General features: G+C 36.7%; 1 long non-coding RNA gene across 3 annotated transcripts; it reads right to left on the reverse strand.

Moving 5' to 3' along the window:
• Positions 1-584: 584 nt before the first annotated feature.
• Positions 585-23,370, reverse strand: LOC125696339 (uncharacterized). Of its 3 annotated transcripts, none has more exons than XR_007378291.1 (4): positions 23,301-23,346; positions 11,361-11,446; positions 4,108-4,373; positions 585-2,793 (listed from the first exon to the last, which is right to left on the reverse strand). It is a non-coding gene; the product is annotated as an uncharacterized LOC125696339 (long non-coding RNA). The 3 variants fall into 3 exon arrangements; XR_007378290.1 differs by lacking the exon at positions 11,361-11,446 and adding an exon at positions 17,585-17,720 and having other exon boundaries at positions 23,301-23,345; XR_007378289.1 differs by lacking the exon at positions 11,361-11,446 and having other exon boundaries at positions 23,301-23,370.
• Between the last annotated feature and the right edge of the window lie 4,281 nt (positions 23,371-27,651).

A 27,651-nucleotide genomic window follows, 5' to 3' on the forward strand; every position in this document is an offset into this window, starting at 1 on the left:
TGGATTAACTCACTTGCATTAATGCTACTGTAAGCCAACACACTTTTTCTGCCTGTTGGATCACCCTGTAAGCACCACAGCAAAGCAGGACACACACACGTGTTACCATTGTACTTACTGCAGAATAGATTTCTTGGACCAGCCTACCTCATTGCTGAGCTACAGTGCCACTAACATAATTTACAGTTACAGAGGAAAAAAAAAAAAAAGTAGACGCATTGCTTTGACAGAGGAAGACAACACAGTTTTCCATAACAACATTAGGATATACTGAACATGACTTAATATGTTGAAATTGATTCTGATCATTGGACCTGTAATTATACTTATTTATTACTGAGTGGCAGTCATGGAAGCCTTATTTCTCCCAGTGTTTTATTCATTCTGCCTCCCCAAGACTGTTTAATTTGGTTCAGAGCTTTCCAAGACATTCACTTGTCTGCATTTTTACCTACTTTGGTTTATGCAGAGTGAGATATTTGCTATTTCAGTCAAGAGACAAACCAACAAATAATTGGTTTTTATTATTTCAGATGTCTTGACCCACATCAGATATATCCATCCATCCACACCTCAGCGCTCTCTCCTACTAGAAGTCAATCATTTAATAAGTTTTACAGACTACAGCAACTTTTTCAACATCTTGGCAAAATCTGAAGTACAACAATTCAGAGCATAACAGAAGCTTAACTCCTCTGACTCATCATGCAAAGCTTGTTCTAATGGTCTGTACTCTGTACACAGTATTCTGTCGGAGCTCCAATCTTCTCTTCCACATCTACAAATATCATTTCTACCAGGAAAGAAAATAATTCTGGGAGGGAAGAGGATTAAAGTCAATAATCCTACTGGCAGAGGAGAGAACATACATGAGCAAAGAGTGGCCGTGGTCCTTACTCAGTCCAGGAACATTCTTCTGCAACAATCTTGGCAAAGAGCATTTAAAAAGTGACCTCTTGTTAGGTACTGGGATGAGAGCTTCGTAATAGAGAAGTTCATAATAGAGAAGTTCTCCATCTGCCAAGTGCTCTTCTGGCGCATTCAAAAACAAAATGTCCAAACCAATTTCAAATTAGAATGCTTCATCCTGAAAGTACTCATAATTTTTTTTCAGTTAGGAAAACAGCCTGCCTCTGCAGTTTGTTATGCATTTGAATGTTAAAAGTGAAAAAAAGTTTTTCATTGTAGCCATGCCTCATCAGCTGACTCACAGTACAGGGATAAGTCTTGGCTGAGCATTTGACCTCATAAATCTTCTTTTTCTAGTGCTATAATTAAAATATCTTCTCTCAACCAACCTTACTCAGAAGGGTTCATGGTTTGACATACCTCTCCTAGCTACTTAAAAACAGAATGCCAGTTTATGTCACACCTCCTTCCTTTCCTGTCTTTGTTTGCACTTAGAGATGCTTATTCTGAAAGGCAAGATTCTTATTGCAGCTTTTCCCCTCAGGTTATAAAGTTATTACAGCAAGTTAGTCTAGCCTGCAGTTTATACAGAACTGTAAAGAGTTTTTCTCCTTTCACAGCAGAAAGATACTTTGTACAATTGATGTGTAGTTCCACCTTTTAGATCAGCTGAGATTCCATCCACAAAGCTGTAATTGAGTTGACATCCATGCTTTACATATCTTTATACTACTGAAACAATGTGTACTGTCAGACTCAGAATTTTTTTTTTTTATCTCAGATCATTTAGATGAGAATCTACTCAATTCCCATTTGAATTCAGCTGACAGGATACTACTCTGTGGACTTTTTTTTTTTTTTTATAACCACTGATAAACTGTAGTTTGTTTCCACCACTCAGACTTAAAAAGATACTTCCATTGTACTCTTGCTCCCAATAATTCTGTGACTAAGTTAATAACACTTAGAATTTTGTTTTCTAAAGCATGCTCTTGTGAAAGGACAAGAACCCTTTGCAAACTATCTTAGATTGTAATCTAATGCCAATGAATCTTGTATCTAGGAGAACAGTCTGTATATTGGCTTATATTAGCTATAGGAATGTTTGTCTATAAATTTGTTCATTAGTCTAGAGGTTGTTTTTGTTTTATCTCTTATTTTGTTCTTAATAACATAGCACTAGAGACAGGATAAATATAATATCATGGTATCTTTGCAACATTAAGGCTGTTAAAAATGATATAGCATACTTTTATGCTGAAGACTGATACGCAGTTTACTAATCAAGCTCTTTACACACACAGATGAGACATGGTCTGAAAGATATACAGATTTACTACAAACTGGTTTACCTTCACACCTAATCCCTAGACAGATACCACAGCAAAATAGAGCAGAAAAAGGTCACAATTTTGTCTACGTTTTGATTTTGCAGATGGTTCTAAAAGAATAAATATCCGTATAAGGTTTTTCTCTGAGATCTAAGTCATCCAAAGGATCCTGCAAGTACAGCTTTAGTGCAAAGGAATGGGCAGCATAACCACATTACTTAAGTATAGCAGTTTCACTGCCAGTTCATAGGTTCTTCACCTACTCTGGCTTCGTGTCTTCACTTTGTGCCCCTCAAATTATACAGAGGGTGCCCCCAAGATTTGCCCATTTACTTTCTTTGGTTCTTGAAGCTTGGATTTGAAGATATTTGTACATGCTGCTGAACCACAGTCATAACCACATCAAGAAAAACAAGGATTTTTCAAGCCAGCCAGAAATCTCATCCAAGAAAGACTTACAGGCACATGCCCCAGTACTGGTTCCTCAAGGTCCAGCAAAAGAGAGTGGATCGGTCTTCTTCATCAGATCTCTTCATTTTCACTAGCTAGGATGCTGGGTGAACAGAGACAGAACAATTCTCAGCTTGAAATACATCTTCCATATACCTGTTTTCCTACCACATAATTATATTTCCATGCCTATAATATTTCTCATGAAGAGTTTTTTTTCTTTTGCTAGTGTAACAGATACGCGTGTTTTTTTTCTGTTTCTTAATTATGTCCAAGAAAGCATACTCTTTACCTTGGTGGTTCATGCTTACAAACACTTATAAATTCTGCTTTCAGAACAGAGAAAAGCCCACTATAGGGAAAATATAGTTTTTCTTCCACATTTTCATTGATGTTATTTTAGCCATATAAAAATGTCACTGGAGCTGTCATTTGAAGAACTTAATAAAAGAAAAAAAAAGAAAAAGAAACAACAAAAACCTATAAGTTTTCTCTTAATAATTCAGCAAACAAGAAAAATGTATTAAGCAATCAAAGCACTTGTGTCTGACCTGCTGAGACTGAAGGTTTTTTGGGCAGTTCTGCTGCCCTACTATCTTTAATTAGTCAGCATCCAGCCTTAGAGAAGATGCTCTTGCAGGAATGAAAAATGACCATGAGTCCAAGGGATTATGAAAACATGCTAAGAGTCAATAAAAAGGTTCTGTATAAGTCACTCTGAGAGCATTTAAGGCAGTACAGCATTTATAACTGTCATGTCATTGAAAGGAAACTTCTCAGAGTAGCAAAAGAGGCAGCAGCTCCTCTGCCATATTCACTCCTTCATTCTCCCTCCCCTATTGCTAGTAGTTGGCTTTCAGCAATTTTCAGCCTGAAGTGCTATCATCATAAATGTAAAAGAAAAGAAGATTTAAATGAATTTAATTCCTAGTTCTATTTCTGGCTTTCTTAAATTTCTGGCAAGTTGTTTTACTAAGAAAATTCTGTGAGGATCTATTACATTTAGAATGGAAGTTGGCAAGGAGGATTTAAGTCATTTAACAGGCATTAATGACTACTGAGAAGATAATAAAGTGACTAGCTCCTGTATCAAAACAGAAGAAGCAGTAACAGCTTCTGTTGTGGAGCATCTTTCCTCCTTTTCTTAAGGGAGAGGGCTCTCTTATGTTACTATCCATTTCTTAATGTATAAATTGAATCAACATTATCTCCTTTGCTCAACACAGTCAAAATGCTGTGAAAGAGTGGGTAACAAAAAAAAAAAAAAAAAAGACCACCACAGAAAACAATGCACTACCAAACTGCACTTTCAAACACACAGAAGTGAGCTACTTGTCACATAGTCTGATCCACTGAAGAAAAAAAAAAAAAACACACAGCTGAAATTCACTCTATTATTTCCAAACCATTGTCCTACCTCTGGAGGATATCTGGAGGGAGTACTTCTACTTTCAAGATGACTGAAGTAAATATTTCTGACCCAATTTGTGAGGGTAGGTCTGTCATACATTCTCTTTATATCCTGGTTTTCTCAGGACTTTCTACTGCCATGCAATAATTTCCAATTATCTTTCACATAAAATCAGTTTGAAACAGCAGTCATGTTGGGGGAGACCTTATTTTCCTTTCCAAATCAAAGGTTCATCTGGGACACATTTTTCAATGTGCTGTTCTGGAGAAGGTCTGTAGAGAGAATGCCCGGAAAGGAATGTTTAAATTCTGGGAACATATATAGTAGGAAAGATACTGTCCTACAGAATATCTGTATGTTACACAGAAAAAAGAACACTTTTAGTGCAATATAAAGCATTATACTTGCCAGCAGATTAAAATCACACAAAAAAATAATTTGTGTACCTATTTTCAGGAAAGAAATACAAGCAATGCCAACACTTGGAAGCAAAATGGGACACATCCTGTTCTGTATATCTGAGGACAAATGACTCATTACAACTTGCATTCACACAGTTAAACTATGCTGTCTTTTTGCTAGAGCAGACCTGTCAGTAGGGTAGCCGCGTTGTTTATTAACGTCGACACAGCGCTAAAGGCCAGAACATCACTAGAGTACATATTGTAATATACATTGCACATGTCAGAAGGAGTGACATTGGCAAGGTCAGGGTTCCAGAACACAGAGACACTTAATGTCTAACAAAGTAGAATTTGAAATTTCAATGAATATACAAAGTAGCTACAAATCCTTTAACCATTTTAATAGAACCTGGCAAAAAAAAGAAAAAACTCTCATAAGATGCTCAGTCATTTATTGAATAGGATGCACTTCAATGTTTTAAACAAATTACTTTCAAATTTAGATTTAAATATGAAAGAGCAAGATTCAATGTTCCCAAATAAAAGAAAAAGGATATCCATTATACAAGTTTCCCAACACCAAGAAAATAATGCCAGATAACAAGACTCCTCTAGGGGATTTCTGGAACTAGAACTTGAATAATGCAGTAATGCTCAAAGTTAGTATAGATGCTACTACTGCAATTTTACACGTGGCAAAGACTTCATTTTGATCCGGAGTTAATACTCAAGTGGAAAGTTTGAAGGTCTTGTGTACAGTACATGTAGCATTTATATGAAGTCATATTTTTTAGGGGATCAGCAAAGCAGAGAACAGTCTGTTAACAGGCAGAGAAAGCTATTCAGGCATTTGAAATCAAAGACAAATTTGTTTGCAGAAACAAGAAGAGTATGTGCATTTCTCAAGAGAAGATGTAAAATTGTTCCCACAGCACCATTGAGATTACTTACTTACCTTTTGTTTAATACATTGATGTGATACATAGTATAGTCTTCACAAATGAAAGCTGTTATCCATTACACTAAAACTGAAGTACATGGACTAGAATGTACTCTACTGAATGAAGATGAGATCTGTAGACCCTGGGTTCTATACCAACACCTTGATCTTATATTTATCAGAGAATACACAATAAATGTGTGTAGACTGAGCAAGACACAGTGCATAATCAAGCCACAGGACTAAAACTGAGCAGAAACAAAGACTGGATCAATGAAGTTTAAGTACCTCAAGCTATGGTTGAAAATTTTGAAGGGATAGAGGAAAGTTTGAATTTCCAATGAAGTCTTAGCAAAATGCTGTAGTCTAAAGAATAATATTTTCAGAGATAATGCTGTGTAGGAAACCAGAAAGATAACTTGCAATTTTTGATGGCTCAAACTGGAAGAAAAAAAAAAAAAAAAAGGAGGGGGGGTGATAAGGCTGATGATCAAATCAGTGAAATTAGGCAATGAGAAGCAAAAAATTCTCATGACTCATGCTTCTTTGACTTGTGGAGGCAAGAATAAAAAAAACTTTAGAAGACTTTTAAAAACCTTTAAAAGTTTTTAAATGTCTCCAAACTTTTTTTTTTTTTAACAGAAGAAACAAGGAAAATGAATAAATGTTCTCAGTTTAAACACTGAAAAATACACCACTGCACAACACATGGCAAAGTCATTACCTCATCTCTTCCTTCTTCCTCTACAAACTCAGCAGGACAGAAAAACAGAGTTACTTATGGAACAGAACAGTTTGCCTACTCCCATTTCTCGGAGTTCTTTTTTCAGTTTCCCAGAAATCAAACAGTCCTATATTCCTCTGAGGAACTTCAAGGGCAGACACCCTTGAAATTACAATACTTCATCCAGAAGTTCCATAACTACACAAGCAGCAACAAGAAACAGTATCACGAAATATAGGCACACTTCATGACTGGACTGTTAAGGCTTCAATTTCAAAGCTGAAATGAAACCGAGCTGACTCATTCTGGATATCATACAGAGGCCTTCTGCAGGAGTCAGAGGGCATAAGTGGATCTAACCTATAAGCATGCATAATCTGAAAGATGGGAATGTACTTAAAAAGTTATATAGCATGTTTAACACTAAAATGTATAAATGCTAAGAAACATAGCATTTCCTGATATTCTGTGGAAAGCAAAAACGTTATTGAAAAAAATAATGTTATGGTATTCAAAGTAATTTTAGAAATCTTCCCTGAATGTGGTCTTACTGGTTAAGAATATAATAGGTTCCACTAATATTTTAAAGTCTTTTTCAAGTGATCTTCAAATGTTGCATCCAAAAAAAGCTTCAGTAAAATATTCTGTCCTCACCAAATATATTCTTAACGTTACTAAAAAAAAAACAGAAGTTGGACAGCTTGAACAGATGTTTTAGAACTTGGGAAAGGTCTTATAGCACCAAAGTCAGAGTATATCTGAATAGTGGGAGTTTTAACAGCCAGTCAATCCCTGTGCAATTTTTGTATAAGCATGTTTATTATGTGGCTATAGCGGTAGCCAAGCTCAGAATATTCCCTTAGGCATATTCTAACCTAACACCAAACAACCTCTAGAGAGCCCCTATGATCTACAGAGCACCACAATAAAACCACTAGAAATTAGCAAATAATGAGCTGTACGGATATTTCAGAACAGAGTGAATAATCTATATTACATCTGTAACAACTAATATCGATATTTCAAAGGATAAACTACTACAAGAATACAGTTGGGGTATGGTATTTTTGCAAAATGCATAAATACTACATTGTGAAGTATAACTACTACTCTTTAGGGGGCTATACAGCATGAAAAACCTTTGTTTTATATGCAAGATGCTGCTGTAGACCAGACTGATCCATGCAAACAGGTACTGCCCTTTCTCAGGCCATCCATTTTGCAGGACCTACTTCTGAATTATTAATAATTCTGTTTTGACTGATATATTTTGTTTTTATTACTAATACAGGCAGAGGTTTCACACATAGTGGCTGCCTTTTGGTAGGCGTAGGTAGCTATTCTTTCAGAAAAGAACTTCAGAGCTTGTCATAAAAATAATATTTGATCTAATAGATAAGATGCTCACTATCACACCAAGCGCACTCAAAATATCCACCCTTTGTGTATTCCACCCATAGTTAGAGTCAAGATTTCAGAGAATCTGTGTTTCCGCCTAGCTATTAGATATATATTTTTTAAAAAACAAAAATACTCATCTTTTGCAGCCCTTTTCTCAAGTTAAGTAACAGATAAATATCATATCCCCAGGCAACAATAACTGAGAGCACTGATTTTAATGAAAAAGAAATCCCAGTACATTTACTGCCCCATTGTTATCTTACTGTAAGTTTGCTAAAGAAGCATCGAAAGCAAACGAATGTTTCAGGTCAAAAGACTTGACTGCACATTAACTTATCTCAGTATTTTAACCTAAGGTTTACTAGTAGATTTTCCTAAACCTTTGGTATTCTCATCACCTCAGCCTGATTTCTATTAAGTTTCAAACATTCAGAAGGAGATTTTAAAATCAGGTAGTGGAGAAAAGTGAGACTTTTTATAACAATTGGTATACTCCTGGTGCTGTCTGTATTAGATATCTGACTCTGAAGCCAATACTGAATGAAAATAAACCTCTGACTGATAAAGATACTAGTGAAATTGATAATTCACTTGACCTGAAAGATTGCATTGACCACTGTCTCCAATACAGAAAGCTTAGAAAATTGCTCATGACCAAACTGATGACAGTTCAGTGGAAACTCAGGAGTGTCTATATAAGGGGTGTTATTAGATGGAAAATACAAGAAAAAAAAAATCACAATGAAGTTCAACTTTTCATTCTGATGTTACTCAAAAATATGTTTAGACATGCACAGTGGAAGAAGGGAATTTTTTATTAAAAAAAATGCAGACAAAAGTGGTCCCCCATATCTAGAAGTTTTAATTTGTTGACTTTATTTTGCAAGACAGATCATTAGATGAATGTCTTTTTAATCTGATACTTGGGTGAAATATTATAAAATTATAAATAATGTAAGTACATTGAGACACTTAATGAAATATTTCTACAGTACAGAATGAGAATATGAAAGTTTCCTGCAAGCTCAATAAAATACGTTCCACTCAGAAGGGGAAAAATCATTAGGCGCTACCAGGTAACCAGCACCTCCCTGCAGCAAGCATCAAATCCTCCTTGCTCAAATGAGCAGCACTTTCATAAGCAGCAAAGTGACAGTATTTTCCTACCTGCTGCTCAATTGAACATGACTTGTTTTCAGGAGGACAGAGAAACAGTAATGCTTGTCCTCATTGTGATCTTTGCCACAGCAGAGATCAATGACATGGCCATTGGTGGCGCTGGACATGACCAAATGTGGCAAACCACAGCAGCACTCAGGTATCTGAGAGCAGCAGAAAGGAATCAGGAGAGAATACAGGCTTGTCCCTCTATGTTGGTGAGGAAGAGGAAGGCAGAACTGCTATCAAGACCAGTGTAGCTAATTCACCAGTTGGACTCCGAAAGTGAAAAGATGGAAAACAAACAGAAATGGCATTTGTCATGGACATACCGGCCACAGAAGCCTTGAAATGCAGGGTCTGAGTCCTCACTTACATTCCTTCTATGTACTACACACACACCTTGCAGCATGATACTACTATTTCATGCTGTTTTTTCCCAAGGTCTTGACTTCTGATTTTCTACCACATTATTCATCCCCAGATTATCAGCTAGGCTACTTACACAAGTTTTCATCATCTGGGTTTGCCTGCCCAGATGGGATGCATGAAACAGAGAGGCAAGTAAGAGTTTGAAGATTTTGCAAACTACATTTTCATTCTCAAATATGGAGGTCACCAAAAGAATCCCATTTCAGGAAGACCATTAAAGGGCATCCTTGTAAATTCTTAGATAAAAACCTGATCATCAGAACCCTCCATTGGTAAACTTAACAGGATGCCTGTTAGGTGCCTAATTCCCTTCGGCAATCATTTAAATCATTTACTTTTTGAAACTGAGTATTCATTATGATATAAGATTAATACCAATTAGTAGGAAAGACCTAGAATTAGAAACAGTTTAAATTTTTCCCAGAAAAGTCTGTAATAAAACCATTGTCCTAAATTTAAGAAGTGTTCAAGAACTACATTTGCCTCATGTAATGTTTATAAGATTGCTCAAGTGCTATTTTTGTTAGGAAAATTGCTTGCAAATGCTAAGCCTGTTAAACAGGCAGTATCTACCTCAACAAACACTGCTTTAATAAAACGTACATAACAGAAGATCAAGAGAGACAGAGCTACCAAAAGGGACTCTGAATAAAAGGCTGTATACCCACATCATTGCATTTCATGGGTTCTGTAGGACTTTCTAACATGTTAAAATGGAAAGCTGCCTTGAAACTCACCTTGAGGCAAACAGCAGATAGTAACAAGCTTGTTTGTATGTTTATTTATTAAAGTATGATCTTTTGTATCTGGACGCTTTTACATTTGGCCTTCTACAGCAAGAGTAGGATTGACATTTTCTTCAAAAAAGATTTACAAGATTGCAGCACCCGGACCATGAAAGACAACCAGTTCAAGATTGAGAGATGGTAAGGTTTTGTTCAGATAGATTGTTATTACTTGCAAGATGGTTTTTACAGCTTAATGCAAATAAATTGGTGCTCTGTGATCAGAGAATTTGCATGGAAGTGCTGCTCATTGCCTTTCTAGGATCAATGCTATCTCTCTTTGACTCATGTCTATGGCAAAGTGTATTTAATCCTTTTTGTAGCTCTGTCTCTCTTGATCTTCTATTATGTACGTTTTATTAAAGCAGTGTTTGTTGAGGTAGATAATGCCTGTTTAACAGGCTTAGCATTTGCAAGCAATTTTCCTAACAAAAATAGCACTTGAGCAATCTTATAAACATTACATGAGGCAAATGTAGTTCTTGAACACTTCTTAAATTTAGGACAATGGTTTTGTTACAGGCTTTTCTGGGAAACATTTGAACTGTTTCTGTCTAATTCTAGGTCTTTCCTACTAATCGGTATTAATCTTATATCACAAAGATTCCTGAAAGCAAGTAGAGGTAGAAAAATCTCGCTTTATGTCTGTCTGCTCTCATACACTTTCCATAAATATCAAGCACAGGCCACTCCCCAAGCCATTAGGTCTCAGGCCCATTAAAACGATGAACTTACACCTCTGACCTTTTCTTCCATCCCTATATTTCTTTTTTTAATCCTTCATGCTGTCAAACATCAAACATTGATTTTTCAAAATAATGCAAATGGAAATTTAGTATTAAAGAATAAATTAACACCACACATCCCACCACATTTTTAAAACAATATTTTGAATCTTGCTGTATCTTGCTTTCTTACCTGCAATCTTAGTATCTTCTTCAATGAGATAAGTTTACTTAGTTTTTTTGTTTTGTTTTGAATCTGAGGAATTTAAATACAATTATGTATGCAAGAACCATATCACAATAACCACTTTTTCAGAAGTTAAACCTCAGCATTAAGCCTGCTCTTTACACTCTGGTGATCATCACCATGGGGAATTTATCCTTAAGAATATAAGTCATTACACAAAACTACCCTACTCTTTCAGACTAGGTAAGCAAATCATTTCACGTGATGACTTTCAGAGATGGGTTCCCAAAGAACCTAGGAAAGTATATTCAAAGGATCTGGTTTTGGTTGTTGCTTTGGGTTGTTTATTGTTGTTGGGTTTTTTTGTTTATTTGTGTGTGTGCGTTTTGATGCTGTTATTTTTTTTTCCTTAATGTGAGGAAGTTGAAATGGAAAATGTTAAAGATTCTTCTTGGACAGCCTAAGTTACACACACACTTTAAGCATCAGTTGCGCATTCCTACCTTTAGTGTAAGAGTCTCAGTGGAGGAATCCCAGCTTCTGAGCCCACAACATTAGAGGTGTATTGCTGTGTTTGCTGATAAACCAACTGCCAGAAGAGAGCTAATTTTAGGTTTTATCTGAAACACAAACTCTGTTCGGAGAACAAGTTAGGAAAAAAACTTTGCTCAATCAATGAAGATAAACTAAGGAAAAAAAAACTTGCCAGTGACGGATTTATGTAAATAATGGTCAGAACAAAAGTTTAAAATAGTTCATACCCAATTTCATTTGTATTAGCACATTCAGTGGCTTGTAAGACATAGAATTGGCCACATATTCTGAGCACAACATATGGCATTAAATCTGAATTTCCAGACAGAAAGATACAAAGGATCCTGCTACCAAATGCAGTTTAGCTGCACCACTCTCAGTGAGGAATGTCTACCATTTATTTTTATACCCTGTAACACCTCAGACAGACAAACTCTGCTAGAGCAAATATACAGCTAAAGATAACAAATCTAGCTTCTTCCTGGAATATATTTAGCACTCTACAAACAGCATTCAAACTGGCTCTGTTTTCCTACCTTCAGTGTCAATTGTGTGGATTTTAACAAGCCATACCAACTTAAAAATTATCTATCTATATATATATATAAAATATATAATGTATATATATATACACACACACACACACACATATATATGTACATATATATATATAAAATATCAACTGCAACAATAAAGACATTACTTCAGATTATTTGGGGCAAATAACAAATCCATCTTTTGTCAGAACCTCTGCAGGTCTGTCAGTTACATATTTCCAAGAAAAAGCTGGTTCTTGGAAAAAAAAATTACACAGAAGAAACTACCTCAGTTTGGAAGGGATGGTTTGAGGAGGACAGAGGTACATGGTATGAAAAGCTTGCTGTGTGTGTTAAGTTTTTCATTAGCAAATCAACAGATTGTCGAGTTATCTAAAGGAAAGTAACAAACAGGTAGAGTTGATACTCCTGAAGCAACTTAGCCTATTTTTCAATTAACTTTAAAAAAAAAAAACCAAACACGTTGAATAAGTCACCTTCCCTTCCTGTTTCATTGCCAGCCAGTGTCCTGGAATTCAATAAATATATATTGCATATATTTTAAATATATATTCAATATATTTTAATAAATATATTTTTAAGCTTAGCATGTAGAAAACTCACTAATCCAATTATTCTTCTGTAGTAAATAAAGTGTATTTTTTTTAAATTCAGGAGCTTAAACAATTTTTTAAAATAAGAGTGAATAAGAATATGCCCGATTCCCATAGTCACCTCAAACAGTCATTATTACATAATACAAAGGCATTTGGTTTATTATTAAGAAAGCAATTTATAAAAAGTCTTTAGCTGTTCTCCAAATAAAGCCAAGAATATAAGTACTATTTAAGACTTTTTTCTAGACATTTCTCTAGAACATGTTCTGAGTTTCTTCTCATAGAAGAGTCAGATTTTCAGCCAGATCTGATGATACCAATCCCCCCCCAATTCACAAAGTATGTTCTATAGGAATGTGTGAAAAAACAGAACTTCACATGAACTTACTAGTTATACCCCAATGATCTTTAATACTTTCCCAGAAAAGAAAACAAAACACAAAATGAATTTTATAATTTCTTTTCATAGCTGCCACTTCTAAGTAATTAATTTTAAATCTATTTCACTGAAAAACTACTGAAAAATCTCCAAGTACAAAAGAGAAGTTTGACTAAGACTTGAGTTTTGCACCAGCTATTAGCTCATAAAGGTGGATTTCATTGAAGATAGTAATGAAGAAATACAAACATTACTTCTCTAGTTACAAGCTACTAGTACATTTCCTTTCCTGAGCTGCATGAGCTAACCACAACATCAATCATAACTTGAAATCAATTAAAATATAATTTAGAAATTAAAAATGTAGCTGGTGAAATCAAACGCTGGAAAACACCCAAAATTCCCCCAGTGCAGACCTAACTATGCCATTTATGTACCATACTATGTCATATATATATATCCAGTTTATACGTTCTATAACATGAAGTGTTTGCACAAGCACACAGTGGAGGGTGGAAAGAAACATAACTCTGTTACAGAGAAGGTTTTGTTGGTCAGAGTTTTTGTTGTTGTTGTTTTATTTTTACTATAAAAGCTAGAAACGGTTTCTCATTCAGAGTTAAGTTGTTGTATAACCAGTGTTTCAACAAGCATGGCTCGCTTAAATTGATCCTCACTTTACCAACCTAAGCCTTCTAAGAACGAACTGTACTCATAGCCATCCCTTTGATTAATGCTTCATTATCTCCCTTCTTACCTCAAGTGTCAGTCATATTCTTCAACTTTCTTCTGAACTCATCTAAACAGTTTTCCAACTTTTCTGCACACGTTAGCTCTCCATATTCTTGCCACCTATTACTTCATTTTCACTACTGAAGTTCCTTTTCTAAAATCCCTTATTGTGCAATGAAATCTGATAGCAAAGCAGCAGACAAGCACATATCAGGGGACTAGTGTTATAGCCATGGGTGATAAAAGCAGGAAGAAACTGTTCTTTCCCTTTCTGCTTTATGTTTTCCAGCAGAGGGTGGTTAGATCCTCCAAAAAAAAAAAAAACCCAAAAAAAAAAACAACAACAACAACAAGAGTCTGAACTTGCAGCTATTCTCGATTATTGCAGAGATGTAGAGAAGCACAAGCAGGTTTCAGTACAGTAAATTAATGACAGAGAAGATGCTGGGTGATAAAAAGGGTGAGAGAATTGTTTTTTTCTGGCCTGGCAGGAGCACTAGGCCAGTAGATCTGAGGTTTAGCAATGGGGGTGACTAGGCGCAGTGAAAACACTGTTCAGATCTGTTAACTGAACAACCTTTGCTGCCAAAAAGGAGAAGGGGAGAACAACGTCAGAGCTTTTTTTGTTGAGCACAATTCAGTTACTGAAAGCAAAATAAAAAAAACAATGTGCAGGATAAAAAACAATGTGTAGAAACGAGAACAGGCTTTACATGACCTACTGGAACAAATAAACATGCTCAGCAACATGCAGATTACTTTCACTTCCGTTTGAGGAGTTGCTTCCTCACACCAGGACTTTCTGATCATCACAAAAGGCTACAGAGTACTGATGAATCAATCCTCTTTTCTTCTGGAATAGCATGGATCATTTTGGAAAAATATGGATTTTTTTTGTTATTAATATATTATGTAATATATGCACAATATAATATGTTATATTGTATTATGTATATTGTATTGCATATTGTATTGTACAATATTATATATTGTATTGTGTATGTATATTGTATTGTGTATGTATATTGTATTGTGTATGTATATTGTATTGTGTATGTATATTGTATTGTGTATGTATATTGTATTGTGTATGTATATTGTATTGTGTATGTATATTGTATTGTGTATGTATATTGTATTGTGTATGTATATTGTATTGTGTATGTATATTGTATTGTGTATGTATATTGTATTGTGTATGTATATTGTATTGTGTATGTATATTGTATTGTGTATGTATATTGTATTGTGTATGTATATTGTATTGTGTATGTATATTGTATTGTGTATGTATATTGTATTGTGTATGTATATTGTATTGTGTATGTATATTGTATTGTGTATGTATATTGTATTGTGTATGTATATGTACAATACAATATAATATATGTTATATATTAATATATTGTTGTTGCTAATATACTTCAATGACACTATGCCAAAAATCAAGCATTTGGCAAACAGACTAACTGGTAATAGAGGCCAAAATGTTTCCATTGAATTGTACACAGAAGGAAGGAGTATGATGATTTTTTTTTTTTTTCCTTTTTTTCCCCCATTCCCAAGCAATTTGGGCACTGGGCCAGAACCTATGCTTATACATTTCAGTAATGTTATGGCCAACTACTCTTCTGTGCCATAAAAGTTTCATGTGTGATGAACAGCAGTAAATTAATTACAAGCAGGACAATATTTTCATGACTTAATAGTCATATTTGCAATAGAACGCAAAGGTCTTCAGCACTTACTCACTGCAGATGGAGACTGATACAAAAGAGGACTCCAGTTGCCTCAAAGACAATAGATCAAACAGAAATTTATCATTGTAATACAGACCACACGATCAAGGAAATAAATCCTAATTTTTGTACTTATTCTCTGCTAATGTTTCCTATTCTTCTATTTAAAAGTAAACAAATATCTTCAAGATCACATCTCTGCTCCTTCATACCTAGTTCTTCTTTTCTGCTCTCCATTGTTTTCTCATTAAAGGGCTTATCCAACAGCCAACAAAGCCAGCGTTGGTTTGAATCCTGAAGGTGACAGAGCATTGAACTTCAACAGCATATATGGTCCTCATCTTTGTAACACTGATTTATTAACAAGATCCAAGGAACTTAGATGTTCCTCCTCTTCCTGTTTTACTGATGGCTTCTCATTAGATTCTTTTCTGGGTTCTCTTAATACTGTAAAAATGTCCTACCACGTTGGACTACTACGTTAAGAGCTGGAAGCTCAAGCTCTCATCCTCATTCTCACTTTGGAAACAGGTGATTTCCTGGCTCAGGTAAAAGCAACACCTCACACTTTCAGCTAGAAGAAATTTTAGAGTTAAGACTTATATTTATATCTAGGTTCATATTTAGACTATTTTATTGCAGTTTAAATTTTTGTTCAGCAAAAGGAATCCATAATTTTGCAATTATTCCTGTAGCACTCAACAAGATTACTTACTTTTATATCTCTGCACAGAACTAAAAAACTATTGTTACTAAATTCTCTGCTTGAAACATTGTCCTGTAACCTACGTCTCCACTAAAATAATAACTATAAATGTAAAACCCTGAAATTTGTTTGTGTCAGAAAAATTATGCAGAACTTCAAGCCAAAGATCCTTTAAAATCAAAGAGAAAAAGTATTTAATTCTCCCATAGATCTGATGAGAAAGCATATCTTAAGAGCAAACAAAAAAAAGATTACAGAAGACTTTTTTCTGTCTAACGTAATCACTAATGATAAACATCAGTTCAAGCATTTTAGACACAAGATTTTCCACCAGAGATAGTCTAAGACTCAAGACAAACTTGTTTTACACAAATCAAGATGTTTGATTTCAATCAAGCTTACTGAAAGCTAAGCTTTAAGAGAGGCAATCACAGTAATCACTTAATACAGTAAAAAAAAATAGCAGTTAAAACAACATCTACTAAGAAGAGTTGTAGGTTTCAAAAAAGGTAAACAGGTAGATTTTGAGAGCTAAGATCAGTCTTTTTTTCCCCCAGTTAAGAAATATAGCATTCATTAATATGTCATGTTTACACTTACAGCACAGAAGCACAGAAGAGTACTATGAAATGGAGTTAAGAGATTTGAATCCTTTTCCCCAGACTAGGTGCTGCTCTCCTAAGTGGCAAGTAAACCACTATCTCACTGCACTCAGGGATAAAACTGATAAAACACTATAAAACATTATAAAAGAAGATGATATAACTCAGAGTTACAGGTGGAAAAGTGTACAAGAATTTAGCAATATTTCTGTACAAAAATAAGTACTCAACCTTTAAAGAAATATTAGCCAAGTGCACCAAATGTGCTTTAAACTGCTGTTGATTTTAAAATAGCTACACTCCTACCTTGCTTGGATTTCAGTCTTATCAGACCACTACAAAGGAGACTTTGTCTCCACTTAGCTGTGACATTTCAGTATGCACAAGGAACCTAATTCAAATGCATTTATTCTTTTTAAAGAATAGCTTGCCAAGTCCCCCAGTAAATCATAACATCATCTACATTAAAATTTCATTTTCCCTTCAGCTTTCCAGATCCCAGTAACTATGATCCTTCTAATTTTAGGTGATAGGGACAACTACCTTCCAAGATAGATTTTGTATGTACCACTAAGTATACAATCATTTTCAAAGCTGACTAACTGGAGCTTTAGCCCAAAGCCATATATTACCAAAGAAGGATCATATTTCCGAATATGTACTGAAGGTCCCTTCACAGCAGTAAAGCTTACACTTGGTAATAACTAGCTGCACAACCAAGTCCCTAAAGCAATTACCTCATTCTGAAAGTCTCTGTTATTCATTACCATTTCCCATCCACCCATGTCCATGAATTGTATCAAGTCTTAAAAGCCATATTCTACAGGATTTAAGAAGATACCATAAATGCAAAACTTCTCTGACAATATTAACAGCACTTACAGAGCTTTGTATCTTGTTTCTCCCAGACTCAGGACAAAACACCTCCCAACTCCTGCAGCACATCAGTCAGACTCTCAGAAGATCTTGCCTTCAGCAGCTGAGAGGTGGCAAAACAGCAGCAAGTCTTCCTGCACACCTGCATGTACAACTGTCTTTTTATTAAATTCTCTGAACTGATAGTCTTCAACATCACAATAGCCCTTATTTATGCAGAAATAAATCCATAAGACCAACAGGAACACAGGTTTCCGCATCACATCATCGTCATCCTCCATAAATCCTGAAAGGGAGCAGCCATTTTCCTGCCTCACCACAATGGCACCAGTCGCTAGAGGCATAGCACAGAGTAGGTTACACTGACAAGGGACTTCGCAGAGAGCCTGGGCACATCAGGGATGGCAGATCCTGAAGGTGCAGGAGGCCACAACAGCATTACACAGCCCTCAGGAGCCTGCTCAGAGCCTCAACATCAGCCTGAGAAAACAGTCATCCTCCCCAGGAAACTTGCAAACTGCACACTAGCAGCCATCATCTGTAAAGTAGTTAAGCACTGTCTTACTACCTGACCTATAGTAAAATCTACTACTGATTTGACTGCAATATAAAAGACTGCAAAAAAATTCCAGTTGGTCCTCAGAGATGGTATGAGTGGCTGTTACAATTGCAAAAATCCAGTTACCCCAGATGTATATCCAAATGTATATCCAAATGCAAGATCTTGTACTTGGGTCAAGGCAGACTTAATTATCTATACAAGCTGGGGGATGAAAGAGTTGAGTGCAGTCCTGCCAAAAAAAGACTTGGGCATACCAGTGGATGGGGAGCTGGACAAGAGCCAGCAATGTGCCTCACAGCCCAGAAAGCCAACTGTATCCTGGTCTGCATCAAAAGAAGCATGGCCAGCAGGACAAGGGAGGTGATTGTGCCCCTCCGAGCTGGTGAGGCCTCACTGGTGTACTGCATCCAGATGTAGAATGCTCAGTACAAGAGAGACATAGACCTGTTGGAACCCCTCCAGAGGTGGGCTACAGTAATGATCCAAGAGATGAAACACCTCCTCTTTATGGACAGGCTGAGAGCTGGGGCTCCCCTGCCCGTAGAAGAGAAGGCTCTGAGGTGATCTGATAGTGGCCTTTCAGTATCCTAAGGGGAAGCTACAGAAAGAGGGGGACAGACTCTTTAGCACGATCTGTGGTGATAGATCAAGGGGAAATGGTTTCAAGCTAAAAGAGGTTAGATTTCTGTTAGATACAACAACAACAAAAAATGTTTTACAGTGAGGGTGGTGAGACACTGAAACAGGTTGCCCAGTGATGTAGTTATGCCCCATCCCTGGAGACTTTCAAGGTGAGGTTGGATCTAGCTGTGCAAGTCCCTTTTCATTGCAGGTGAGTTGGACTAGATGGCCTTCAAAGGTCCCTTCCAACTCTAAGGATTCCATGATTCTATATCCATGCAAAATCTGTTCCAGAATCAGTATCAAGATTGTAACACTTCCATATTGACTGTGTCAGAGTTACCACCAAGAGACTAGCAACAAGTGCTCAAAAGATAATAAACTAAGAGATACAATAAATTCAGATTGCTTCACACCATGTGATCTTTGGAAAAGGAAGGCAAGAAATGCTTATTGCACAAACCTTTTTAAGGGAATTAAAATATTTCTTCTGAAGTGTTTTCCACATGTTTGCAGTAATAAACTGAGCATCCCTTATGGCTTGCAAGGGGAAAAAATTGGAATGATTAATATCCTTTGTTTAAAAGTAAAGAGATAACGTACCTAAGAAGTATCTGCACTTCTATTTTAAAATAGATACAAACACTAGAACTCAAACACTGATGATCTGACCACACATGAATTTACATATTAATAAAATAAGAAATGGCCACCAAATGTATATACAGAAGGGGAAGTCTTAGAAAAATCAGCAGAATTTACAGATAGAGGCTCAGACCCATTGAATACTTTCAGTATTTAATAGCACATTCAGAGAAGTGCCTGAAAAATAGAACATATTTGTTTACAAACAATCACATGAAATGTCTCAATGTCATGCTTTGAAACTTTTATCTCAAGAGAATCTATTTTCTACTTAAGGCTAAAGTGATTAAATAACCTCAATACAGAAGAAAATACTATACTGTCTAGAATCAAAGTTTTCTTGAGGCAAAATATTAGTACCTGACAAGCTGAAATCTAATGCTGCCCAGTGACAAAATGCATATGAAAAAAAAAAGAGAAAAGCAATCAGTAACAGCAGCAGTACCAGAGAGTCCCATCATCCCAAGCCCACGTATATTGCTTCTCATCTTCGTCTTCACATGACTCACTGTTTAGCAATGACTAACTATAGTATGAGTTAACTCTACATTTCTCTATCCTGCGTAGGGTGGTGATGGATCTAATTAGAGGGATACCCCTTTCTCTACTTTGCACTTCACTCTGCAAGGATTACCATTAAACCCTTAGGGGGCTTTTTAGTAATTAGTACAGTGGAAATAGATGTAATACACTCACAATGCAATCACGCAACAGACTATTTGTCTACAGGAATATAGTGTGATTGCAATTAGAGTCCCTAATGGAAAGATTTGGAAAAGCTTGAAAGCTTTCCTAGTCATTCATAAGGCTCTGACTGTATGTGGCTCCTGACTATGAGTGCCTACAAAGTCGCATAACACCTGAGCTCGCCCGTTAAATCATGGTGAGGAACAAACATCAGGAGACTCTCAGTGTCTTTTCAAGAGACCTCATTCTAACCCATTTCCCATATGTGTTCATCTATACCAGAATATACAAATTTAGCTGAAATGAATTTTTATCCTCAAATTCATTTGCAAACATAAAATTTTGAATAAAATCTCATCAACTGTTGTTTGCTTGTTTTTGCCTTTTTTCCTAACAGCCTCCTAGAACAAGCCTCAAGGGAATCCTTTGAAGTATTATCAAGTACATCTGCTGAAAGTTTTATTTTTAATACTAGAATAAAAAACTAATTGTCTTGTAACTTGTTTCAGGAAACAGAATATGTACTTTTAAAATTGATTTGAAGTGAAATAAATTATATTTTTTGGAAAAGGAAAAGTTTGCATTACCTAAAGTCAGGTTTATTGATTAAACTTTCAAGTATATTATGAATCTAAAAACCATATTTTCCATTTGCTTTACATTTGCTGACACTGCAGATCATTTCAGACACCAGTGCTTTTATCTTTAGTAGAAGGCCCATTTTCAAGGTCACTGAAACTATTTCTGTTGAACTTTAATACTGTATCTGCACGTGCTAAATCCTGTATATTGCACTATCGACTTACAGAAGAATGACTTTTTTCAGCTTGACTACATCCTGTTCACTGAAATTTATATTGTTTGCATCAGTGCCCTTATTAGAGCTACTCAGAAAGAAGAAAGTTCTGGATGAATTTTAGACGCATCTACTTGTACAGCCATGCATAGCATCTCCCACATCCATTTCAGCTTCCTTTCTGTGCCAGGCAAGGAATTATCAGAGCAGAACTGTTCCGTGACATCCCTTCCAGGCGTAGTTCCCCTCTGCCCAAAGTGGGCAACAGTTGAGTCCTAGTGGATTTCTGGCAGTTTTCTGGCCACACAAAGGCCTGTAGGTTGTGCATGCCCAAGAGTGAAGAGTATTAGCCCAGTTTGGTTAATTCAAAGAAAAACGGCAGGAAATAAACAACAGCAGCAAACTTTATGAAGAGGGGGGAGATAACAATAAGATTGCCTAACCCCTGTTCTGTTTCTTATCTCTTTTTTATCTGTGTTTCTCAAGAGTTTCTTTTTCCAAAGAATCTCTAACAAGCAGAAGCACCAGTGCAGTCCAGAAGGGGTAAAGTACACCAAGCAAGGATGTTTCTTGAGGACACAGAAAGCCTATGGGAAGAAAGGGCAGATTTCTGCTGGAAAATGCTACCTTCAGATCAAAATTAAGTGTTACTATTACCTGAGGAATTCACATTGTTAGATACACTGTGTCACAGCTTGCAGAAAAGACAAACAGACCCCCCAAGGGAGCTGCATTCAGCCTCTGAACTTCCCTGCTCTTGCAGCACTAGTAGAGCAAGAACACAGGAAGGACAGACTCCCTAACCAAAGATCTAACATCCTCCCTTGCATTAGTCTAACTTAAACTAAAGCATCTCCAAGTGTGCGAGCCCTGAGGACACCTTCAGGTTGCAACTGGCCTGAGCGCATTCAGGCAGGATCTCCAGCCACATAGGACTGCTTCTTCTTACTCCCAGGTTTATGTATGCTTAGACCCAATACCCAACCTTGTATATCTGTCTCCTGCCTGTACAGTCTCCACCCCATTCAGGGATGCTGATGACCCCTGACATGTGCCCTGTCCTGCATATGTGTTATCCCTCCAAGGGGCTGACTAAGAAAAAAAAGAAAAAGAAAAGACATATTTTGGCCATTAAAATTCATTATCTCTTTAATCAGCTAAAATGAAGTGTCACTATCAGTGTCACTGCTCCCTGTGAATGCTTTGAAACTTATCAAGTGCTTTCCTTTGAGCTCTAAAGCAATAACCTGTGAGCTACACAGAGCAACTCTTTGAAACCTTTTCCTTTAATAATTCTGCTTAGACTTTCACAAGAAGAGCTGGTTTGGATTTCAGAAATAGAAACATATGCTCCTGCCTGGAGGAAGTGAAAAGAGATTAAAAACCTTGCTATGAAGAAAACTTTAAACAAAATTGCACACCGGCTTTCCTCTATTATCTGCTCTATTCCTATGGGCCAGTCTAATTTCCCATGGGCAGGTACAATCAGGATTCTTCCTTTCAGTTCTGTAGTATAAATGATGGGGTAGAAATGGACTATATGTTGACTTAGAAACGTTTAATTTGCACCAGAAGGTGTGTGATCAGCACACCACCATACAGCCCTCACCTCTTTCCCTATCCCTAAGTCAGAACTGTATCTGCATACACCCTGTGCAGAAATTCCCAGTTGGTAATGTATTTTGTATCACTGGGTGATGTATATTGTACTGTCAAATGCTACCAATTTGGCTATTTCGCCTGCAGTCAAGTTTGTTACAAAGATTGTTCTGCTTCAGAACATTCTTGACACACCAATTTACTATCTCATTACGTTCCTACTCTCTTTAGAGATAATACAGTCACATTAAATGCTCATTAATGTTAAAATTAAGAAAAAAAAATAGGCCTTCATTCTACATCTCTCTGTTTCTTAAATAGGTTAGACCCTAAACAGATTGATTTTTATCTCTTGTGCTAGTCAATAATCATCTTTGGTTGAGTAGTGAGGAGAACTGAACAATATTTCTGATAAAGTTTCTCAAACAGATGGGCTTCCCCTTGGGATGTTAATCACAGAATTGCTTACTTTATGAAAAAGTACATTTTTTTGAGAGATAAGGAGAGAAGGAGAGTAGGATGAAAGGCAATCAAGACAAAAAAAAAAAAAAAAGAAAAAAAAAAGTCACAACAGGAAATAATTGGTGATCATGTAACCAGCGCCCATCTTCCCAAGAAAACTGAGAATACATTGAATCACAGAAGTCATAGAGTTCATCTCTGTAGCTTTCCACTGGAGCATGGTAACTACTCATGCTTGGCTGATCACCTGTACAGGAAGAGTGTTTGCTAGTGTTACAGTTAGAGTTACAGCTGGAAAGATTACAGAGGTAAAAATGGGGAAAAGAAACAAACAGAAAAGAAATGCTCACCTGTATCTGAAGATCTAGGCTCACAGGAAAGACTCCCCAGAGGAGGAATCTTCAGAAAGAGATCCTTCCCCCGGAGCAGCCCTTAAATGGGGTCTAGGAGAGGTGCAGCCATGCTCCACCCCTTCCATCACACAGCTGAATTGCCTTCACCTGTGCTCCCATGGCTGACTCACTGCTTGCCTCAGGTGGTCAATCAGTGGCCCAGGCCATGACTCAAGAGTTCCCATACAGCTATCAAGGGGCGAACGGCTTCCATCAAAACCTAGAGCAGAAATCTGCAGCATGCTGATTTGAGTTTAGAAGCAGAGAATCTCTCAGCTGAGGAAAATCCTGGATGCCTCACTCATACTTTGCCTTCTGCATGCACAAGTGATTCCCTGTCCCCTCCTTCAGCTGCATTATAAACAATGCACCAACTTGACTGTCACCTCAGCTGTGTACTTCTTCTCAGTTATCTCATGCTGTGTCATCAGTTTGCCTGTTGCACATAATAATAAATTAATAAAATAATAAAACCATAAATTGACCAGTGATTTCATTTACAGTGATGTTATGTCTGACATTCTGGAGGCCAGTTCACTGCATCAACTATCTAATGAAAGCCAGGTGTGGTCCACAGCTACACCTTCAACCACAGTTGGAGTTGTAGTCAGTGCCACAGACAGATCACTGGATAGATTCACAGGTTTGGCTTACAGCCACCTCTGGCAAACAGACAGAACCTTCAGAAATCAGAGATAAAAGCCTTCTGCACACACCTTCAAGCATCTGAGCCCAATAGAAAATATCCATACAAAAAATAGTGCCTTTGAGAAGAATGAAGATGGATTCAGAGACTCGATATCTCCTCAAACAACAAGATCTATAGAAATAAAGACTGAAGAATATTGATGTCTCATAAACAGAAGAGTCTTTCTCCCTGGACACAAAATATGTCTGGCTGATATGCTGACATTCTTTCTGTGAAAATCACGGTATGGTTTATCATATCCTGAATTACCTGAATTTACTTGTTCTCTGCAGCAAAATGTTTTCTATCAGTCATCTGTGACCGAATGAAGGACAGTCGTGGCAATCTGCATGGTCATAAAATTTCTTTTCGTAAATGATAGGATATTCAGTGCTTTTTATCATCAAATCTGAGCTGATTTCCTCATCCTCAAAATATTAAGGAACATTCAAGGTCTTATAATTGTGGAGAAAATATCTGAGTAAGAAATGTAAAAGAATCAGCATCTTTGAGCAAGTGTAAGTAATGAAAAGCAAATTGCCAACTTCTCATTGCAAAAAAATCTTCTTGGTCTTCTGTCAAGTTTGTCACCTCATTTCCAGAGCAGTGATCAATCTGTCCTGGTTCACCCTAAATACTAAACCAAATATTTATGTACTGGAGGTCAGTTGTGCTTTATGTGCAACAGATTGTGACCCTTAAAATCCCTGATGAATCCCTGATTCATCAGAGCACAACAGTGTTTTTAACTTTATACCCTGGTATTGATAATTGACCCTGCATACTTTGGAAGTGAAGAGTGGTGGAGAAGTGGCAAAGAAAAGTCATTTGCACAGTTCCTAATTGCTTTGAACAGCACTGGGTTAATAACTTTGGGGGAAAAGTGGTTCTGTAGGAAAATACAACTCTCAGTTCTCCTGTAGAACAGCCTCAGGATATTTTATGAAAACTTGCAGACCTAAAATAGTACTATGTCTTCCCAGATTTAACATTTTTGCCTATCATATGGCTGTCTACATAACCAGTTAGACAAACAAGGTATTTTTTTCCCCAAGATCTACATCTGTGTAAACATAACCATCTTTACAAACATCATTCAAACACACAAAAAAAATCAGAACGCCTCCAACATGTATTATCAAGCAGTTTAATTCCTCAAAGTTGAAAATTTGTACAGTTAAAATCCCCCTTCACCTGCTCAGATGGCAGATTTAACATGGTACTGGAGTTGAGCATTGCTAACATATGTTTGTCAAAGCCCAGGGAGAAGGAGCAAAAAGTAGGATAGGGAGTGGGAAATCATTAGAGAGAAAGAAAGGAGAAAAAAAAAAAAAAAAAAAAAAAAAAAAAAAAAAAAAAAAAAAAAAAAAAAGGACCATTTGGAACAAATAGAAACATTTGCTGAAGTAATAAAGGCTTATAAACATTTGTTGCCTAACACTCAGGATCCTGCAGTTAATCTGGTTGCCCTCACCAGTATATTGCTTTGCAGCAGCAATAGAAATTACAAGCAGAGGTAACAGGCACTCAAGTACCAAACTCTTCTGGAGGCACCACATGCAGGTCATTCCAGGGTAGCTGGAGATGATCCTCAGCCAGGTGTAATACAGGACCAGAGCAGTGAATCAAGGAGAAACACATGGCTCAGTCACCAAGTGCAGAAACACAAATACTTTCTCTTGTGCTCTAGTTCTGGCTTGTGTATTAGAGGAATGGCTGGTGGATACATCTTTTTACACACACAACACGTGCTTTCAGTCTTGTCAGGTGTAATACATCTTCTATAAGGCCACAGATACAAATAAACCAGACAGAGAGATTAGAAAGCAAGTTATCTGTTTGGTACAGATTTTCACTGGGATGATGCTCCAAGGACCAACAAGGATTTCCCACAATAAGTTGCTGACAGTTTTTTTCTGCAGCATATTGCCCTGACTCAATAGCACAAGGTCAGACTGAATGCCTTTTTGCTGCCTTATTCCTCCTCCTAGGGAGCAATTGCTTAGAAAAATATCCCTTTACTTGACAGGTTTGTAACACAAATAAAAAAAACCATCCTACTTGTCGTTATTGGACTGATTGCTTAAGAATCAAACAACGAAAGATGAATGGTGTCCTAGTCACTAAGCCACCACCCATGTAAACCACCAATGTAAGCTTGAATTCAAATAAATGACAGCTGACTGAGTATAGCCTGGAACAATAAATCAATAAATTAATGTATCTTCTTTTTTTTTTTTTTTTAATATCTATTTATCACTTATAATTATACAATTAGCAATTGATTCCTATTCCTTACAAAAAGCAGTTCAGGATAACTAAATGCAAGAATTTCACATGGACGTATATATACGAAAAACAGGTGTTTGCTTACTTATCTAAAGTAGTACAGTGAAAAGGAGACAGTTGCTTGGAGATTTTGAACCCACTGTCAAATAACAGCTGTCTTTGTACATTCTCAAGATGGGCACTTAAAGGCTGACAGCTTTTCATATACTGTCTAAGGGGGGACACTGTGTGGGAGGTACTGACACACTGAGATTAGGAAAAAACATAACTGCATTGAAATAGTCACTACAGACATAGCAGCCCCCTTGGAACACATCAAGTAACGCAAGAGAACGCATATTTTTTATTTAAAATCCATCCATCAGATATGGGAGCTTCACAAGTATGCCTCCCCTAATGCTGCAGTCTCCTTTGCTCCAGAGAAGCCAATCCACAGAGATCTGCTCCACACAAACCTCTGTACAAGCAAGTAGCCATATTCTCCATGTGGCAGTCAGTATGTCTATACATTAGTACTCTACAGAATACCACAAGTCCATTGTGTCCAAATACAGTGCATTTTCTAAGCTGTCCAGAAACTCTGTGCTATGAAATCACAATATGCCTTAGGAAAAGTGTGTACACAAATAATCCTTTTAATTTACATATTTTTTATTTTTACAGAAAGATCCATCAAGAAAAACAATCTGATTGACCACTGTTATGAAAATACTGCATGCAAGAATGTATTATTAGCAGATCACCACAGAAGGCTGGATAGCATACTCCCAAGAGCAGCCCACATTTGCTGTAGGTCCACTTCACTATTCATTATCTTACTCTCCCCTAAAATACTTTGACTCATGATTTAGCTAATGCTTCTGAAGAAGTTTGTCATCAATCAAGGTCCTGGCAGACACATAACTGAGACCACCGTATAAAGAAATTGCTCAACCTGTGTTACATGGCTTCAACAATCCTATTGCACCTGTGTTGAGCAGGCTCTGATGTGTAAGCCAATTCTGCAGGAGGATTTAAGGGTACAAAATATGCTTGTCTACCTTCACAGCCTCAGTTGGCTCTAGACCATTTCAGGCTCAGTACATACTACACTTCATGAAGGACAAGGAAGAAGCACTAGATGAGGGGAGGAACCCAGGACATACTGCACTGCATCAGGGAGCTTACCCACAATTAACCCATCACCTTCACTGACAAAGGCTCTCTATCTATGCCATCATCCCAAAGGTGGGATGAAAAACTTTATGAGATAACTTGCATTCACTTGTAAATAACAGTGTGTTTATAATTCTTCCTCTAAATTTGAATAAACAAGATGAAACTAATCCATGT

The sequence above is a fragment of the Lagopus muta genome, chromosome 7 (assembly GCF_023343835.1).
Source record: "Lagopus muta isolate bLagMut1 chromosome 7, bLagMut1 primary, whole genome shotgun sequence".
NCBI classification, from domain to species: Eukaryota; Metazoa; Chordata; class Aves; order Galliformes; family Phasianidae; genus Lagopus; species Lagopus muta.